General features: G+C 44.7%; 1 long non-coding RNA gene across 1 annotated transcript; it reads left to right on the top strand.

Moving 5' to 3' along the window:
• The first annotated feature begins 16,341 nt into the window (after nt 1-16,341).
• On the top strand, nt 16,342-21,240 carry LOC135050646 (uncharacterized). The gene is made up of 4 exons (XR_010241716.1): nt 16,342-16,410; nt 17,289-17,368; nt 19,792-19,884; nt 20,661-21,240. It is a non-coding gene; the product is annotated as an uncharacterized LOC135050646 (long non-coding RNA).
• Nucleotides 21,241-21,268: the final 28 nt, after the last annotated feature.

Genomic DNA, 21,268 nt, shown 5'->3' with positions numbered 1-21,268 from the left:
TGTTTTTGAGGGTTTTTTGGGAAAAAACACCCGAATCCAAAACACACCCGAATCCGACAAAAAATTTTCAGGGAGGTTTTGCCAAAACGTGTCCGATTTCAAAACACGGCCGCGGAACCGAATCCAAAACCAAAACACAAAACCCGAAAAATGTCCGGTGCACATCTCTAGTCCAGAGGGGACCCACACCGCACACACTGCACCCATTTTTTCTATACTTACCTTTCCGGCATCCATCGGTGTTTGTGTGGGCCCCCTCCTCTACCCTAGTCGTCACCGCCGCTTCTAGCGCACTGAGCACTAAAGACTCTGGCACCGTGCCAGAGTCTACAGTACGAGCGCAGTACTCTGAAAAAATGGTGCATCGGCCATTTTTTCGGCGTCCTGCGGCATCCTGCGCATGCACTGTAGACTCTAGCACTGTGCCAGAGTCTCTATTGCTCAGTGCGCTAGCAGTGCGCTAGCAGCGGCAGTACGAGCGCAGTACTCTGAAAAAATGGCGCATCGGCCATTTTTTCGGCGTCCTGCGCATGCACTGTAGACTCTGGCACTGTGCCAGAGTCTCAGTGCTCAGAGGGCTATCAGCAGTGCTGCCAGCTACGGGAGAGGAGGGGGCCCACACACGGAGTCTGCACACTGGTCCCCTCCTCCCTTGAGACGCCTCTGCCCTTGACTAATACAGCAGTTCCCCTGGACTTATACGGCAGTATCAGACAGGGTGGCACTTTAATAAACCATGCCCCAAACAGCACATGATGCAAAGATGAAAAAATGTGAACCAAGGTTGCTGTATGACTAAGCTAAGCGACACAAGTGTGTGGCACAAACACCTGGCCCATCTAGGAGTGGCACTGCAGTGACAGACAGGATGGCACTAAAAAAACTAGGCCCCAAACAGCACATCATGCAAAGAAGAAAAAGAGGTGCAATGAGGTAGCTGTATGACTAAGCTAAGCGACACAAACAATTGGCCCATCTAGGAGTGGCATTGCAGTGTCAGACAGGATGGCACTTAAAAAAAAATAGTACCCAAACAGCACATAGTGCCAAGAAGTAAAAGAGGGCAATGAGGTAGCTGTATGACTAAGCTAAGCGACACAAGTGTATGGCACAAACACCTGGCCCATCTAGGGTTGACACTGCAGTCCCACTGCACTAATGGCAGATACCGGATGCACGTCTAGCAACAGCACTGTTGTTATGGCCTCAGTAATCCGCATTGCAACTGGGTATATATATATATATATATATATATATATATATATACGGCAGTATCACTGGAATTATATGGCAGTACCACTGGACATATACGGAAGGATCACTGGACTGGATTTATACATCAGTACCACTGGAATTATACGGCAGGATCACTGGATATATATGGTAGTACCGCTGGACATATACAGCAGTATCAATGGACATATACGGCAGTATCACTGGACTGGATTTATACGCCAGTACCACTGGAATTATACGGCAGGATTACTGGAATTATACGGCAGGATCACTGGAGTTATACGCCAGTACCACTGGAATTATACGGCAGGATCACTGGAATTATACGGCAGGATCACTGGATTTATACGGCAGTACCGCTGGACAAATACGGCAGTATCAATGGACATATAAGGCAGTATCACTGGACATATACGACAGTATCACTGGACATATACACTATACAGCAGTATCACTGGACTGGTCTAACACGCCAGTAAAACTGGAATTATATTGCAGGATCACTGGATTTATACGGCAGGGTCACTGGATTTATACGTCAGTACCGCTGGACATATACGGCAATATCAATGAACATATACAGCAGTATCACTGGACAAATACGGCAGTATCACTGGACTGGACTTATACGACATTACCACTGGAATTATACGGCAGGATCACCGGATTTATACGGCAGTACAGCTGGACATATATGGCATTACCGCTGAACATATACGGCAGTATCACTGGACATATATGGCAGTATCACTGGACTGGATTTATACGCCAGTACCACTGGAATTATACTGCAGGATCACTGGATTTATACGGCAGTATCACCGGACCTATACTGCAGTACCGCTGGACATATACAGCAGTACAGCTGGACATACACGGCAGTACCGCTGGACGGTATCCGGACGGCTTATCGATCCAGCAAAGACCGACAACCAACAGATCGACAACCTAAAATCGAACTTAACTTGATCGACAACACTAAAAGGTCGACAAACATTACATCGACAACAACAATAGGTCGACAACACCATGTCCGACAACAAAACAACACCGACAAACACAACATAGACACATGACAACATCGACAACATGTTCACAGACAAAAGAAAACATAGAACGGAAATATCACAGACATCACAATCATCGACAACAAACATATAGACATTCAAACTGATCGACACGAAACATATATACAAACCAATAGTTCGATAATACACTCATAGACAAACACAAACCTAGACAACAAGAAACATAGACAACAAATAGATCGACAACAAACAGATCGACACAACATTAATAGACATCACATGGAACAGACACACCGTAAGATAGACAAACATAAAGGTCGACAACATTAAAACAGACAACAAACAGATCGACACAACATTAATAGACATCACATGGAACAGACTCACCGTAAGATAGACAAACATAAAGGTCGACAACACTAAAACAGACAACAAACAGATCGACACAACATTAATAGACATAACAATAATAGACCTACCAATATTTCTACACTTTCCTCTTATGCGTGGAACTACAAGTCCAAGGCTGCCCGCCAATCTCCCACAAGCCTTTACCCACTGCCGCCAATCATTCCCTGCATGGTACACTATCCCCCCCCCCCCCCCCATCCCTGCGCACCCCTCTATTTCTGGACGTACACTCCTATGTGTTCTCTTCACACCCCACCCCCCTGCACCCCATCAGGCGTCTTGCATTAGACGCTACCCCCGTTGATAGCTTCAGCCGCCCGACTCTCCTCTTATGCCTGGAACTACAAGTCCAAGGCTGACCCCCAAGCTCCCACAAGCCTCTTATACCTGGAACTACAAGTCCAAGGCTGACCGCCAAGCTCCCACAAGCCTCTTATGCCTGGAACTACAAGTCCAAGGCTGACCGCCAAGCTCCCACAAGCCTTTACCCACTGCCGTCAATTATTCCCTGCATGGTACACTATCCCCCCCCCATCCCTGCGCACCCCATCAGGCGTCTTGCATTAGACGCTACCCCCGTTAATAGCTTCATCCGCCCGACTCTCCTCTTCTGCCTGGAACTACAAGTCCAAGGCTGACCGCCAAGCTCCCACAAGCCTTTACCCACTGCCGTCAATTATTCCCTGCATGGTACACTAGCCCCCCCCATCCCTGCGCACCCCATCAGGCGTCTTGCATCAGACGCTACCCCGCTAATAGATTCAGCCGCCCGACTTTCCTCTTATGCGTGGAACTACAAGTACAAGGCTGCCCGACAATCTCCCACAAGCCTTTACCCACTGCCGTCAATCATTCCCTGCATGGTACACTATCCCCCCCCCCCCCCCCCATCCCTGCGCACCCCTCTATTTCTGGACGTACACTCCTATGTGTTCTCTTCACACCCCACCCCCCTGCACCCCATCAGGCGTCTTGCATTAGACGCTACCCCCGTTAATAGCTTCAGCCGCCCGACTCTCCTCTTATGCCTGGAAATACAAGTCCAAGGCTGACCGCCAAGCTCCCACAAGCCTCTTATGCCTGGAACTACAAGTACAAGGCTGACCGCCAAGCTCCCACAAGCCTCTTATGCCTGGAACTACAAGTACAAGGCTGACCGCCAAGCTCCCACAAGCCTCTTATGCCTGGAACTACAAGTCCAAGGCTGACCGCCAAGCTCCCACAAGCCTTTACCCACTGCCGTCAATTATTCCCTGCATGGTACACTATCCCCCCCCCCATCCCTGCGCACCCCATCAGGCGTCTTGCATTAGACGCTACCCCCGTTAATAGCTTCAGCCGCCCGACTCTCCTCTTATGCCTGGAACTACAAGTCCAAGGCTGACCGCCAAGCTCCCACAAGCCTTTACCCACTGCCGTCAATCATTCCCTGCATGGTACACTATCCCCCCCCCCCCCTCCCTGCGCACCCATACTAAACAAATTAAATCATGTTTATGTCTCCCTTACACCCCTATCTGTAGACTCCAAGTCTCTTACATACAAACACCATACTAATCCGAGTCACATAAAGTTCACCACTTATCTTATTGTCTCCTCCAGACCCCATGTCTCTCCTGTCAAAACCTTTGAATGATCACGCACCCAAGAACATGTTGGGTGCGTGTTGTTTTCAAACTCCAAATAATAAAACCCCCCCCCAGACTATTCTATGCACCCTCATTGAAGTCATCACCCTTCCCAAATTTACACCCCCCCCAATCCATCCAAAATGAAAAGCTTCCTCCGCTAATTTCCAAATCAAATACCCTCCTCTAAAGCATGGAACTACAAGTCCAAGGCTGCCCGCCAATCTCCCACAAGCCTTTACCCACTGCCGCCAATCATTCCCTGCATGGTACACTATCCCCCCCCCCCCCCCCCATCCCTGCGCACCCCTCTATTTTTGGACGTACACTCCTATGTGTTCTCTTCACACCCCACCCCCCTGCACCCCATCAGGCGTCTTGCATTAGACGCTACCCCCCGTTAATAGCTTCAGCCGCCCGACTCTCCTCTTATGCCTGGAACTACAAGTCCAAGGCTGACCGCCAAGCTCCCACAAGCCTTTACCCACTGCCGTCAATTATTCCCTGCATGGTACACTAGCCCCCCCCATCCCTGCGCACCCCATCAGGCGTCTTGCATCAGACGCTACCCCCGTTAATAGCTTCAGCCGCCCGACTCTCCTCTTATGCCTGGAACTACAAGTCCAAGGCTGACCGCCAAGCTCCCACAAGCCTTTACCCACTGCCGTCAATTATTCCCTGCATGGTACACTAGCCCCCCCCATCCCTGCGCACCCCATCAGGCGTCTTGCATCAGACGCTACCCCGCTAATAGATTCAGCCGCCCGACTTTCCTCTTATGCGTGGAACTACAAGTACAAGGCTGCCCGACAATCTCCCACAAGCCTTTACCCACTGCCGTCAATCATTCCCTGCATGGTACACTTTCCCCCCCCCCCCCCATCCCTGCGCACCCCTCTATTTCTGGACGTACACTCCTATGTGTTCTCTTCACACCCCACCCCCCTGCACCCCATCAGGCGTCTTGCATTAGACGCTACCCCCGTTAATAGCTTCAGCCGCCCGACTCTCCTCTTATGCCTGGAAATACAAGTCCAAGGCTGACCGCCAAGCTCCCACAAGCCTCTTATGCCTGGAACTACAAGTACAAGGCTGACCGCCAAGCTCCCACAAGCCTCTTATGCCTGGAACTACAAGTACAAGGCTGACCGCCAAGCTCCCACAAGCCTCTTATGCCTGGAACTACAAGTCCAAGGCTGACCGCCAAGCTCCCACAAGCCTTTACCCACTGCCGTCAATTATTCCCTGCATGGTACACTATCCCCCCCCCCATCCCTGCCCACCCCATCAGGCGTCTTGCATTAGACGCTACCCCCGTTAATAGCTTCAGCCGCCCGACTCTCCTCTTATGCCTGGAACTACAAGTCCAAGGCTGACCGCCAAGCTCCCACAAGCCTTTACCCACTGCCGTCAATCATTCCCTGCATGGTACACTATCCCCCCCCCCCCCTCCCTGCGCACCCATACTAAACAAATTAAATCATGTTTATGTCTCCCTTACACCCCTATCTGTAGACTCCAAGTCTCTTACATACAAACACCATACTAATCCGAGTCACATAAAGTTCACCACTTATCTTATTGTCTCCTCCAGACCCCATGTCTCTCCTGTCAAAACCTTTGAATGATCACGCACCCAAGAACATGTTGGGTGCGTGTTGTTTTCAAACTCCAAATAATAAAACCCCCCCCCAGACTATTCTATGCACCCTCATTGAAGTCATCACCCTTCCCAAATTTACACCCCCCCCAATCCATCCAAAATGAAAAGCTTCCTCCGCTAATTTCCAAATCAAATACCCTCCTCTAAAGCATGGAACTACAAGTCCAAGGCTGCCCGCCAATCTCCCACAAGCCTTTACCCACTGCCGCCAATCATTCCCTGCATGGTACACTATCCCCCCCCCCCCCCCCCATCCCTGCGCACCCCTCTATTTTTGGACGTACACTCCTATGTGTTCTCTTCACACCCCACCCCCCTGCACCCCATCAGGCGTCTTGCATTAGACGCTACCCCCGTTAATAGCTTCAGCCGCCCGACTCTCCTCTTATGCCTGGAACTACAAGTCCAAGGCTGACCGCCAAGCTCCCACAAGCCTTTACCCACTGCCGTCAATTATTCCCTGCATGGTACACTAGCCCCCCCCATCCCTGCGCACCCCATCAGGCGTCTTGCATCAGACGCTACCCCCGTTAATAGCTTCAGCCGCCCGACTCTCCTCTTATGCCTGGAACTACAAGTCCAAGGCTGACCGCCAAGCTCCCACAAGCCTTTACCCACTGCCGTCAATTATTCCCTGCATGGTACACTAGCCCCCCCCATCCCTGCGCACCCCATCAGGCGTCTTGCATTAGACGCTACCCCCGTTAATAGCTTCAGCCGCCCGACTCTCCTCTTATGCCTGGAACTACAAGTCCAAGGCTGACCGCCAAGCTCCCACAAGCCTTTACCCACTGCCGTCAATCATTCCCTGCATGGTACACTATCCCCCCCCCCCCCCTCCCTGCGCACCCATACTAAACAAATTAAATCATGTTTATGTCTCCCTTACACCCCTATCTGTAGACTCCAAGTCTCTTACATACAAACACCATACTAATCCGAGTCACATAAAGTTCACCACTTATCTTATTGTCTCCTCCAGACCCCATGTCTCTCCTGTCAAAACCTTTGAATGATCACGCACCCAAGAACATGTTGGGTGCGTGTTGTTTTCAAACTCCAAATAATAAAACCCCCCCCCAGACTATTCTATGCACCCTCATTGAAGTCATCACCCTTCCCAAATTTACACCCCCCCCAATCCATCCAAAATGAAAAGCTTCCTCCGCTAATTTCCAAATCAAATACCCTCCTCTAAAGCATGGAACTACAAGTCCAAGGCTGCCCGCCAATCTCCCACAAGCCTTTACCCACTGCCGCCAATCATTCCCTGCATGGTACACTATCCCCCCCCCCCCCCCCATCCCTGCGCACCCCTCTATTTTTGGACGTACACTCCTATGTGTTCTCTTCACACCCCACCCCCCTGCACCCCATCAGGCGTCTTGCATTAGACGCTACCCCCGTTAATAGCTTCAGCCGCCCGACTCTCCTCTTATGCCTGGAACTACAAGTCCAAGGCTGACCGCCAAGCTCCCACAAGCCTTTACCCACTGCCGTCAATTATTCCCTGCATGGTACACTAGCCCCCCCCATCCCTGCGCACCCCATCAGGCGTCTTGCATCAGACGCTACCCCGCTAATAGATTCAGCCGCCCGACTTTCCTCTTATGCGTGGAACTACAAGTACAAGGCTGCCCGACAATCTCCCACAAGCCTTTACCCACTGCCGTCAATCATTCCCTGCATGGTACACTATCCCCCCCCCCCCCCCCCATCCCTGCGCACCCCTCTATTTCTGGACGTACACTCCTATGTGTTCTCTTCACACCCCACCCCCCTGCACCCCATCAGGCGTCTTGCATTAGACGCTACCCCCGTTAATAGCTTCAGCCGCCCGACTCTCCTCTTATGCCTGGAAATACAAGTCCAAGGCTGACCGCCAAGCTCCCACAAGCCTCTTATGCCTGGAACTACAAGTACAAGGCTGACCGCCAAGCTCCCACAAGCCTCTTATGCCTGGAACTACAAGTACAAGGCTGACCGCCAAGCTCCCACAAGCCTCTTATGCCTGGAACTACAAGTCCAAGGCTGACCGCCAAGCTCCCACAAGCCTTTACCCACTGCCGTCAATTATTCCCTGCATGGTACACTATCCCCCCCCCCATCCCTGCCCACCCCATCAGGCGTCTTGCATTAGACGCTACCCCCGTTAATAGCTTCAGCCGCCCGACTCTCCTCTTATGCCTGGAACTACAAGTCCAAGGCTGACCGCCAAGCTCCCACAAGCCTTTACCCACTGCCGTCAATCATTCCCTGCATGGTACACTATCCCCCCCCCCCCCTCCCTGCGCACCCATACTAAACAAATTAAATCATGTTTATGTCTCCCTTACACCCCTATCTGTAGACTCCAAGTCTCTTACATACAAACACCATACTAATCCGAGTCACATAAAGTTCACCACTTATCTTATTGTCTCCTCCAGACCCCATGTCTCTCCTGTCAAAACCTTTGAATGATCACGCACCCAAGAACATGTTGGGTGCGTGTTGTTTTCAAACTCCAAATAATAAAACCCCCCCCCAGACTATTCTATGCACCCTCATTGAAGTCATCACCCTTCCCAAATTTACACCCCCCCCAATCCATCCAAAATGAAAAGCTTCCTCCGCTAATTTCCAAATCAAATACCCTCCTCTAAAGCATGGAACTACAAGTCCAAGGCTGCCCGCCAATCTCCCACAAGCCTTTACCCACTGCCGCCAATCATTCCCTGCATGGTACACTATCCCCCCCCCCCCCCCCATCCCTGCGCACCCCTCTATTTTTGGACGTACACTCCTATGTGTTCTCTTCACACCCCACCCCCCTGCACCCCATCAGGCGTCTTGCATTAGACGCTACCCCCGTTAATAGCTTCAGCCGCCCGACTCTCCTCTTATGCCTGGAACTACAAGTCCAAGGCTGACCGCCAAGCTCCCACAAGCCTTTACCCACTGCCGTCAATTATTCCCTGCATGGTACACTAGCCCCCCCCATCCCTGCGCACCCCATCAGGCGTCTTGCATCAGACGCTACCCCCGTTAATAGCTTCAGCCGCCCGACTCTCCTCTTATGCCTGGAACTACAAGTCCAAGGCTGACCGCCAAGCTCCCACAAGCCTTTACCCACTGCCGTCAATTATTCCCTGCATGGTACACTAGCCCCCCCCATCCCTGCGCACCCCATCAGGCGTCTTGCATCAGACGCTACCCCGCTAATAGATTCAGCCGCCCGACTTTCCTCTTATGCGTGGAACTACAAGTACAAGGCTGCCCGACAATCTCCCACAAGCCTTTACCCACTGCCGTCAATCATTCCCTGCATGGTACACTTTCCCCCCCCCCCCCCCATCCCTGCGCACCCCTCTATTTCTGGACGTACACTCCTATGTGTTCTCTTCACACCCCACCCCCCTGCACCCCATCAGGCGTCTTGCATTAGACGCTACCCCCGTTAATAGCTTCAGCCGCCCGACTCTCCTCTTATGCCTGGAAATACAAGTCCAAGGCTGACCGCCAAGCTCCCACAAGCCTCTTATGCCTGGAACTACAAGTACAAGGCTGACCGCCAAGCTCCCACAAGCCTCTTATGCCTGGAACTACAAGTACAAGGCTGACCGCCAAGCTCCCACAAGCCTCTTATGCCTGGAACTACAAGTCCAAGGCTGACCGCCAAGCTCCCACAAGCCTTTACCCACTGCCGTCAATTATTCCCTGCATGGTACACTATCCCCCCCCCCATCCCTGCCCACCCCATCAGGCGTCTTGCATTAGACGCTACCCCCGTTAATAGCTTCAGCCGCCCGACTCTCCTCTTATGCCTGGAACTACAAGTCCAAGGCTGACCGCCAAGCTCCCACAAGCCTTTACCCACTGCCGTCAATCATTCCCTGCATGGTACACTATCCCCCCCCCCCCCCCTCCCTGCGCACCCATACTAAACAAATTAAATCATGTTTATGTCTCCCTTACACCCCTATCTGTAGACTCCAAGTCTCTTACATACAAACACCATACTAATCCGAGTCACATAAAGTTCACCACTTATCTTATTGTCTCCTCCAGACCCCATGTCTCTCCTGTCAAAACCTTTGAATGATCACGCACCCAAGAACATGTTGGGTGCGTGTTGTTTTCAAACTCCAAATAATAAAACCCCCCCCCAGACTATTCTATGCACCCTCATTGAAGTCATCACCCTTCCCAAATTTACACCCCCCCCAATCCATCCAAAATGAAAAGCTTCCTCCGCTAATTTCCAAATCAAATACCCTCCTCTAAAGCATGGAACTACAAGTCCAAGGCTGCCCGCCAATCTCCCACAAGCCTTTACCCACTGCCGCCAATCATTCCCTGCATGGTACACTATCCCCCCCCCCCCCCCCCATCCCTGCGCACCCCTCTATTTTTGGACGTACACTCCTATGTGTTCTCTTCACACCCCACCCCCCTGCACCCCATCAGGCGTCTTGCATTAGACGCTACCCCCGTTAATAGCTTCAGCCGCCCGACTCTCCTCTTATGCCTGGAACTACAAGTCCAAGGCTGACCGCCAAGCTCCCACAAGCCTTTACCCACTGCCGTCAATTATTCCCTGCATGGTACACTAGCCCCCCCCATCCCTGCGCACCCCATCAGGCGTCTTGCATCAGACGCTACCCCCGTTAATAGCTTCAGCCGCCCGACTCTCCTCTTATGCCTGGAACTACAAGTCCAAGGCTGACCGCCAAGCTCCCACAAGCCTTTACCCACTGCAGTCAATTATTCCCTGCATGGTACACTAGCCCCCCCCATCCCTGCGCACCCCATCAGGCGTCTTGCATTAGACGCTACCCCCGTTAATAGCTTCAGCCGCCCGACTCTCCTCTTATGCCTGGAACTACAAGTCCAAGGCTGACCGCCAAGCTCCCACAAGCCTTTACCCACTGCCGTCAATCATTCCCTGCATGGTACACTATCCCCCCCCCCCCCCCTCCCTGCGCACCCATACTAAACAAATTAAATCATGTTTATGTCTCCCTTACACCCCTATCTGTAGACTCCAAGTCTCTTACATACAAACACCATACTAATCCGAGTCACATAAAGTTCACCACTTATCTTATTGTCTCCTCCAGACCCCATGTCTCTCCTGTCAAAACCTTTGAATGATCACGCACCCAAGAACATGTTGGGTGCGTGTTGTTTTCAAACTCCAAATAATAAAACCCCCCCCCAGACTATTCTATGCACCCTCATTGAAGTCATCACCCTTCCCAAATTTACACCCCCCCCAATCCATCCAAAATGAAAAGCTTCCTCCGCTAATTTCCAAATCAAATACCCTCCTCTAAAGCATGGAACTACAAGTCCAAGGCTGCCCGCCAATCTCCCACAAGCCTTTACCCACTGCCGCCAATCATTCCCTGCATGGTACACTATCCCCCCCCCCCCCCCCATCCCTGCGCACCCCTCTATTTTTGGACGTACACTCCTATGTGTTCTCTTCACACCCCACCCCCCTGCACCCCATCAGGCGTCTTGCATTAGACGCTACCCCCGTTAATAGCTTCAGCCGCCCGACTCTCCTCTTATGCCTGGAACTACAAGTCCAAGGCTGACCGCCAAGCTCCCACAAGCCTTTACCCACTGCCGTCAATTATTCCCTGCATGGTACACTAGCCCCCCCCATCCCTGCGCACCCCATCAGGCGTCTTGCATCAGACGCTACCCCGCTAATAGATTCAGCCGCCCGACTTTCCTCTTATGCGTGGAACTACAAGTACAAGGCTGCCCGACAATCTCCCACAAGCCTTTACCCACTGCCGTCAATCATTCCCTGCATGGTACACTATCCCCCCCCCCCCCCCCATCCCTGCGCACCCCTCTATTTCTGGACGTACACTCCTATGTGTTCTCTTCACACCCCACCCCCCTGCACCCCATCAGGCGTCTTGCATTAGACGCTACCCCCGTTAATAGCTTCAGCCGCCCGACTCTCCTCTTATGCCTGGAAATACAAGTCCAAGGCTGACCGCCAAGCTCCCACAAGCCTCTTATGCCTGGAACTACAAGTACAAGGCTGACCGCCAAGCTCCCACAAGCCTCTTATGCCTGGAACTACAAGTACAAGGCTGACCGCCAAGCTCCCACAAGCCTCTTATGCCTGGAACTACAAGTCCAAGGCTGACCGCCAAGCTCCCACAAGCCTTTACCCACTGCCGTCAATTATTCCCTGCATGGTACACTATCCCCCCCCCCATCCCTGCCCACCCCATCAGGCGTCTTGCATTAGACGCTACCCCCGTTAATAGCTTCAGCCGCCCGACTCTCCTCTTATGCCTGGAACTACAAGTCCAAGGCTGACCGCCAAGCTCCCACAAGCCTTTACCCACTGCCGTCAATCATTCCCTGCATGGTACACTATCCCCCCCCCCCCCTCCCTGCGCACCCATACTAAACAAATTAAATCATGTTTATGTCTCCCTTACACCCCTATCTGTAGACTCCAAGTCTCTTACATACAAACACCATACTAATCCGAGTCACATAAAGTTCACCACTTATCTTATTGTCTCCTCCAGACCCCATGTCTCTCCTGTCAAAACCTTTGAATGATCACGCACCCAAGAACATGTTGGGTGCGTGTTGTTTTCAAACTCCAAATAATAAAACCCCCCCCCAGACTATTCTATGCACCCTCATTGAAGTCATCACCCTTCCCAAATTTACACCCCCCCCAATCCATCCAAAATGAAAAGCTTCCTCCGCTAATTTCCAAATCAAATACCCTCCTCTAAAGCATGGAACTACAAGTCCAAGGCTGCCCGCCAATCTCCCACAAGCCTTTACCCACTGCCGCCAATCATTCCCTGCATGGTACACTATCCCCCCCCCCCCACCCATCCCTGCGCACCCCTCTATTTCTGGACGTACACTCCCATTCTTCTCATACCTCCCCCTGTACCCCTTTATGTGCCTCTAATGAGACTCTGGCACCTACAAAGTTATTTCTATTGCGTGTCGCTACAAGTCTCATTCCGGACCATGAACAATCGTATGACGGCACTCTCCATATATTATTGACAAACCTCTCTAAGTATACATTTTTTATATTTTATACTAGTATAGGTATGTATCCTAATAAAAGTTTTTTATTTAAATCCAATCAATATCCCAACGTTTTACCCTTAAAAAATATTTGTTAATTTTAACCCTCCCACTTATTTAAATTTAAAGTTTTGGCCATTGGTTACATTTGAATATATTTTAACTCTCCTCCCTCTTCAAAATGCTATAAAGAGTTACTCTTAGCTCAGGTCTACATAATCGACATTCATCCAGCCTTCTGATCAAGTACTCATTCGTATTTCAACTATGGCTGATGAACCTTCATGTCGTTTGGTTCCTTCTACAAGAGGAATGCTCTTAAACATAGACGGATATCTTTTGGCAAAAAACAAGCAGCGTGGTGATGTCGTCTATTGGCACTGCACAGAGAGGAAGACCGGCCCTTGTTCATGTTTTGCAAAGACGACCATTGTTGCAGGACAGCACCAACTTAATACTCATGGAGAACATACTCATACTCCGAAGGCTGAAAAAACAGATGTTGCCATTGCCAAGGCATCAATAAAGCAACGTGCAAGGGATACCAATGATCCACCATCTGTAATAATTCAAGCGGTTACTGCCCAAATGCCGTCTACTAGTGCTGCCTGTCTTCCTAACAGTGAATCCCTCCGTAAACTTGTGAAAAGGGTAAGGAGAGCGGATTGCCCACCTGAGCCAACCACACTCGATGATATTGATATCCCACATAATTTGGAATACATTGATGGGATAAAATTTCTTGGAAAGGACAGTACTTTCCACAACGAAAGGACACTATTATTCAGTACAGAAGCTAACTTGCGGAAGCTTCATGAGGCACCGTATTGGGTAATGGATGGCACTTTCAAAACGTGTCCAACCCTATTTAGACAAATATACTCAATTCATGCTATGGTTGGCACAGATGACAGTACGCAACGCTTCGTCCCACTGGTCTATGGATTGCTTAGTAGCAAAAGTGAGGTTTGTTATATCCGTTTTTTAGAAGACCTACAGGATTATGCACAGGAATATGATATTCTATTTTCTCCTCTTTACATTTTGACAGATTTTGAGAATGCTGCAATACAAGCAGCTAAACAAGTTTTTCCGAGTAGCACACATAAGTGTTGCTTGTTTCATTTAGGTCAAAATATTTGGCGAAAAATTCAATCATGTGGCTTATCTGTACAATATGGACGTGATCATGCTTTTGCTATGAAACTTAGGAACCTTCAGGCACTTTCCTTCCTCCCAGCAGACGAAATCCCTGCTGCATTTGAACAATTAAAATCAGAAATGCCTCCTAATGCTGCTACATTAGTAACTTATTTTGAGGAGACATATATATTGGGGCGGCTTAGAGAACGAACCAGAAGTCAAAACAGATGTCCCCCACTGTTTCCACCATGCATGTGGTCAGTGCATGACAATATGGTTGGTGGGATTCCAAGGACCCAAAATAAGTTGGAAGGATGGCACAGGAGATGGAATATTCTCCTGGGAGAGAAAAAGTTTGGAGTCTACAAACTTATCTCCTATCTTCACAAGGAGCAACAAATGACCACCAAGCTCATTGAAAAAGTAACCTTTAATGTTGCCCGAACACCAACCAAACGTGAAAATACTGCTCGAGAAGATGCACTACAGAAATGTTTTGCCCAACTTGGTTTCATAGATTTGATGGAATTTCTAAATGCCATTGCCTTCCATCTCAAGTTGGAGTAACTTTAAAACTAATTCTAAACATAGTTATTTTTTCATTTTAAAGTTAAGTTTCATATTTTCTATGGTTTATTTTTCATTAGTTGACTTTCAATCATTTAAAATACCATAAAAAAAAAACCACTTTTCACATATTGAATTTTCGGGTGCTATCATTACTGGTAAGTAGAATTTTTATAATTATAGAAATTAACTATTATTCAAGTATTTTCTACATTATGTTTTCCATTCTAAAATATACATCAATCAAAAATCTCTAGCTATATTTTAAAGATTTAAAATATAATGGTTTCCCATTTCAGTTTAGCACAGTTGTACCCATGTAATGTTTTTCATAAAGTTTCCCTTCATTAATTTTAACATAAATTTTATTAATATTCTTCAATTAAAACAATTATATTGTTTATCAAACAGATTTACAATATTTTCTATATCAAAACAAATATATATATATATTTGGTTGCACCATTTTTGAAATCCTATTTTTACTGCAACGGTTAGATTTTTTTATTTGCCTAATTCATGGTGTACATGCTGTGGTTCTCCATTTGCTGTTGAAATAAACATCCCAGCATGCACTCTCACAGGTTTGCTTTTATTATATTTAAACATGTTGTCCATGCTTGCTGGGAGGTGTATTTAAAATGCCGAAGGAAACCATGGACTAGGTAATGGTTAGGCAACCTTTGTCTCACCAACTTCTGTGTAACTAAACTACCCAGCATGCACTGCCACAGTGTTGGCATCACTATAATAAAAAAAAAGTTTAAAGGCATGCAGTATGCTGTGGTTCCATAACTCATTTAGACACATGCTGTGTTATCCTGGCCTTATCCTTATGAAATAACTGTTTTTAACACAATGAGATAAATTCTAATTTATGTATAAACTGTAAAAATGCAAAACAGTGATAGGTATTAATTAAATTATTAATGTTTTCTTGTGCATGTAACATACTAAATATTATGATTGGTTAATAACAATCTTACATTGTTACACCTCATTTCTCAAACAAGCAATACCCCCTTCCCTTAAATTTGATTATTTTTTTAAATTATAAAGAATTTATTAGCACACAAATGTCAATATAGTATAGTAGACACTAACTCTAAATTGATGTAACTGTAATGGTCTGCATGCAGGCTCAATCTAGCAGCAGCGATAGCGATGTTCGTCACCGCGCATCGCTATCGCAGAGGGGGCTACACACGAGTGATATGTGCAGAAAATCTAATCAATCTAGTCAGATTGATTAGATTTTAGCCATGGATCTCTCCATGAGTACCCCCCTTAATATTGCTCTCTAAATTGTATACAATTTCAAAGTGCATATCAACTATTCTAAACATTTGCTAACTTTTCTGCATTGCTAATATATTTACTCAATTTTTTTAAATTAGTTTACTGTTCTGACCTCCCAATCATCATCTGCAAGCCAAAGAAGATTTTTTCTCCTTATTACTTTCCAGGTAATATGCATTTTAAAACAATTTGATGTAGATAATTTGTCTTCTATTTATGTACCTTAATCATCTGTTCTAATGTAATAGTTTAATCTTGACATTGTTAATTATATTTTTTTTTCACCTAAACTAGTTATCTTGTTTGCCCTTCCAATCAACTGCAATCCGCTGATTAGGACTCCTCATTATTTGGTTTTGCGGTAACTATACCTATTGAAACAGTTTTTATCATTTTTATATTTAGCCTGTTTACGTACTTTAATCAGCTCTTAACAAAACATATTACATACATTAAATAATATTTTTAATTTATTTCTTACATAATCTTGTTAACTGTTATGACCTTTGAAATGTCTGATATCCATATCTTCATTTTTAGATTCATTCCTTTTTTTTTATTTAATTATAATTCTAAACTAAATTGTACTTCTAACATGAATCCTGGAATCATGTACCTTTAAAAATATTAACATATCTAAAATGAACATATTTGCTTTACCTATACACTAATATATATATTACTACACAGGACCATATCTCTAACTTTGGAAATGCCTAGTATGGATCCACTCTCTATTGTTAATATTACATAACAATAAAATATTATTCAACTGAATATATTTATTTGAAAAAATATCATATTTAACTATATTGTTATGACAGCAATATATTTAACATTTTCCTATTGAATTATTTTAAACAATAACCAAAATCAAATGTTCGTAATTTTTATCCATCATTAATATAAACACTGTCAGATTAGGATGGCAATAGTATTTCCACATCTTCTTCAGAAACTGTGTATATTTACCAAAATATAGTACAATAATAAAATTATACAATACTAATAAAACTGTGTAATATCTCTCAATGTTTGGGTATTAAAGTTGACAGATTTTTACCCTTAATGTAAACTAAAAAAAAATTACTCTTAGATTAACAAATATGAAAAAAAATTTTTTTTTTGTTTTTATATTATTATATAGAAAACACGTAAAAAAAATTCCTTTTTTAAATTTTTTTATTGAATCATCATTGTTTGTGCACACAGTGTATGACTATTTTTTTTTCAATACAGGAAAAGAAACTTGATCCACAATGAATCCACAACAAAGAATATGAAAACCATCTTGATCCTACATAACATAATCTGATGCGGTGATATTATTCTTATTAATCTTTATTATAGAAACATATACAATATATTTTTTTCAAGATTTATTTATAAATCTATTACCAGTTATAATATGTTAACCTGTTCAAAGTTCACCCTTTAGAAAATAAAAGTTTTATTCATTGAAAATACTATGTTAGCTTATTGTTTTTATTATTATTCCTCATACTTACAGCACCCTAAAACTTAAATGACGCAATATGTGGGAAATACATACGCGTGTATGTCTTTGAGGGAAACATGGGAAATGATGATAGCGTCAATTGGCTAGATGGTTTACGCCATCAAAGAACCATATATATTTGCTAATCTGATCCCATCCTTACCTTCATAATTTTAATTTCCAATTCCAATTTTTTATATATCAATATTAAAAATTTACTATTTTGCGAGTTTGGAAGCAAATTTGTGTAATGTGTACATTAAACACACAAATATGTTCCGATTGGTAATCTATTCAAATATTATTGCAAATACAATTAGAATATATAAATAGTGGGAGCGCAGAATGAATCCAATATATTATTTTATTTAAAATATTAATATGTCATCCACATAAAAATGCAGTACATGAACTAGCCTAAGAAAAAACAATTGATATTATATAAATGTAAACGAGACTGCCATATCTCCTGAACAAATATGAATAAAAATCCTTTAATAAACCCTAGTTAGGGCTGCATTAATGCTTCATGAAAATCAGCCGTGCGTCCACGAGCTGAAATGATTGTAAAAAGGAGACTGCTAAAAAGTGCCTCTGTTATAAGTCACTGTCCTCCTTATACACAATAGAATCTCATTGGTAGAGAGTGTCCCAGTACTGGACTTGCGGACAACCGTGCTGTAGTATTATGTGGCAAATGGATAGTGATGGTCAAATTCTATTTGTGGTATATCACCTGATGTAGAAGCCTCTCCGTCAAAGGCGCTGTACTGAGCCGGGTTTGCTGGGGCTCTGTGCAGTGAACGTACAGCTGGTCTCGTCACCGGTGTACCATCCAGATGAACACGGTAGTTTAATTCTGCTGAAGGATGCTGTACCAGTCTGGATATGCAACAGTGTAAAAATACTGGAGCAGCAGATTCTCCGTCCGCTGGTGGAAAAATCTGTATTAATTGCGGCTACGGTCCACTGGATGCATGCGGGTCACAGGGTGTTAAGAGAATATAGCAGTCCAAATGAGGTACTTCAAAGGAGTACCTTAACGCGTTTCTCGTCCCACAACGCTGGCCGTTTCATCAGAAGGAAATGAATTTTATTTCATTTCAAAGGTACTCCTTTGAAGGACCTCATTTGGACTGCTATATTCTCCTGACACCCTGTGAGCCGCATGCATCGAGTGGACCGTAGCCGCAATTAATACGGATTTTTACACCAGCGGACGGAGAATCTGCTGCTCCAGTATTTTTACACTGTTGCATATCCAGACTGGTACAGCATCCTTCAGCAGAATTAAACTACCGTGTTCATCTGGATGGTACACCGGTGACGAGACCAGCTGTACGTTCACTGCACAGAGCCCCAGCAAACCCGGCTCAGTACAGCGCCTTTGACGGAGAGGCTTCTACATCAGGTGATATACCACAAATAGAATTTGACCATCACTATCCATTTGCCACAGAATACTACAGCACGGTTGTCCGCAAGTCCAGTACTGGGACACTCTCTACCAATGAGATTCTATTGTGTATAAGGAGGACAGTGACTTATAACAGAGGCACTTTTTAGCAGTCTCCTTTTTACAATCATTTCAGCTCGTGGACGCACGGCTGATTTTCATGAAGCATTAATGCAGCCCTAACTAGGGTTTATTAAAGGTTTTTTATTCATATTTGTTCAGGAGATATGGCAGTCTCGTTTACATTTATATAATATCAATTGTTTTTTCTGAGGCTAGTTCATGTACTGCATTTTTATGTGGATGACATATTAATATTTTAAATAAAACAATATATTGGATTCATTCTGCGCTCCCACTCTTTCTTTTTTCACACTCACTTTGATCCATTGTTGGGGCAGCCCGCCCACAACTGGTGAGCAGCCGCCTGAATCCAACTACATATAGTGTGTGTATTTTAGAGCGCAAATCTTTTGTATATATTTTTTGAATATATAAATGCATTGTTAAGCAAATGCAAATTATTAACAATACAAAACTTGCAATAATTTTTTTGGGATATTATTAGAATATAAATTATATATATATGCATGAACAATCACTGTAATATGGAATATGTGTCTGTACATATATTTTCTCTATTTTTATCTTGAACATATTAGTATGTGAACCCCACCAACATGAACAAACCAAAACAAAACAAAATAAATTTAGAACATTTTCAGGAATGCACGACTTGAAGTATCTCAGAAAGTATATTCCTATTATCGATTTGTCTTTTCAAACAGGACACATGGATGACTCTGTATCCCTCTGTCTTCAGTTCCTTCACCCTGGCTCGCAAGACCGTTTGTGACATATCTAAAAATGAAGTAAAACAGGTAAGTTCTTGAAAGTTAATTTCCATACTTTTGTCCACCTTATCTTTAACTGTAGTCTTCATTTTAAAAGAAATGCAAGGTTTAAAGGTAACAACCCTAATTATAATAAAATATTACAATATATATTTCTCATTGTGACTCTAGATCAGTAGTGCACCGAAGATTTTTCCATCATTTGTATTAGCAATGGTTAAGTTAAAGATATACAAGCACTATAGTAATGGGTTCCATCATAAATTATGTTTCACGGCACAGACAAAATTATCATGTCCAAACAACCCCAAAATATTGCAAAAATCACCATTCAATGGAAGCACTACTGACTAATAAAATACATTCTGAAAGAATGCATTTCTTGGACAAAGCAATGCCGTATGTCTGAGTTTAATTTATTAGTCTGCGGTGCCGATGTTTGATGTATGTATATATATATATATATATATATATATATATATATATATATATATAGTGTCAGTTTGTACTGTGCTCCAAACAATAAATACAATATGCTGCAGTGACCTCCTCGTCAGCTTGGCATAAGATGACTATGTAGATGAAAGGTAATCGGCTGCACTCACACTGCCGTATTCAATGATGCAAAAAGTGTCCCTTTATTGCCTACATGTTTTGTTAAAAATCCCCTTCTTCAGGGACAGATTTCTGTCCAAATAACTTGAAAATATCTACATATATTTAAAAGTTTATTATATCCTGTTTAACACTCTTCTTCCTTATGTCTTTACTCTTTTTTTATTTGTTTTCCTTTTATATTTCAGGCAACTTTGTCTACATGTGTGTTTCCAGAGCTCTGGTCCTCTACATAAAACAAAGATATTTGTATGCTACATGCCAGCATTTTGCTTATACTCCACTCTTGTGATGTCTAAACTTGTAGCCTATAACACTCTGCTAAGACTGTATCCAAAGTAAATCAAATGATGTTTTTTTTTTGAAAAATTTACAAACCATACACAAAATTACAATAGAAAATCAATGTAGGATTAACTTAGTTTCCTATTGAGTTTGGTGATTCAAACTCACAATTTGAATAAGAAGCCTATGGCTAAAACTAATTAAAAATAATAAATGTTAGTGTTATATGTAGGATTTTTTAAGTGCAGGATGATGATCGTTGAGTAGGGCACATTTGTTATCTTGAGGAAACACATTTTTTATGTTACGTTTTTCAAAAAAAGCATAGCACATATGTCTCACCATATTTAGTTATCTGATAATGCAATCTATATACATTTATTAATTACCTTTAATATTTAAGCTTCATCCTCATCGTTAGCTTCCTGTCTCTTCCAATGTTGAATTTGAATATTTGCACGCTCTAATCTGACTCGAAGATCCATATTCTCATCATAGCTTGAGCTAGGTC

Source organism: Pseudophryne corroboree, chromosome 2 (genome assembly GCF_028390025.1).
Source record: "Pseudophryne corroboree isolate aPseCor3 chromosome 2, aPseCor3.hap2, whole genome shotgun sequence".
NCBI classification, from domain to species: domain Eukaryota; kingdom Metazoa; phylum Chordata; class Amphibia; order Anura; family Myobatrachidae; genus Pseudophryne; species Pseudophryne corroboree.
Note: the sequence above shows the minus strand (reverse complement) of the source record. Positions and strands in the feature narration are given on the sequence as shown.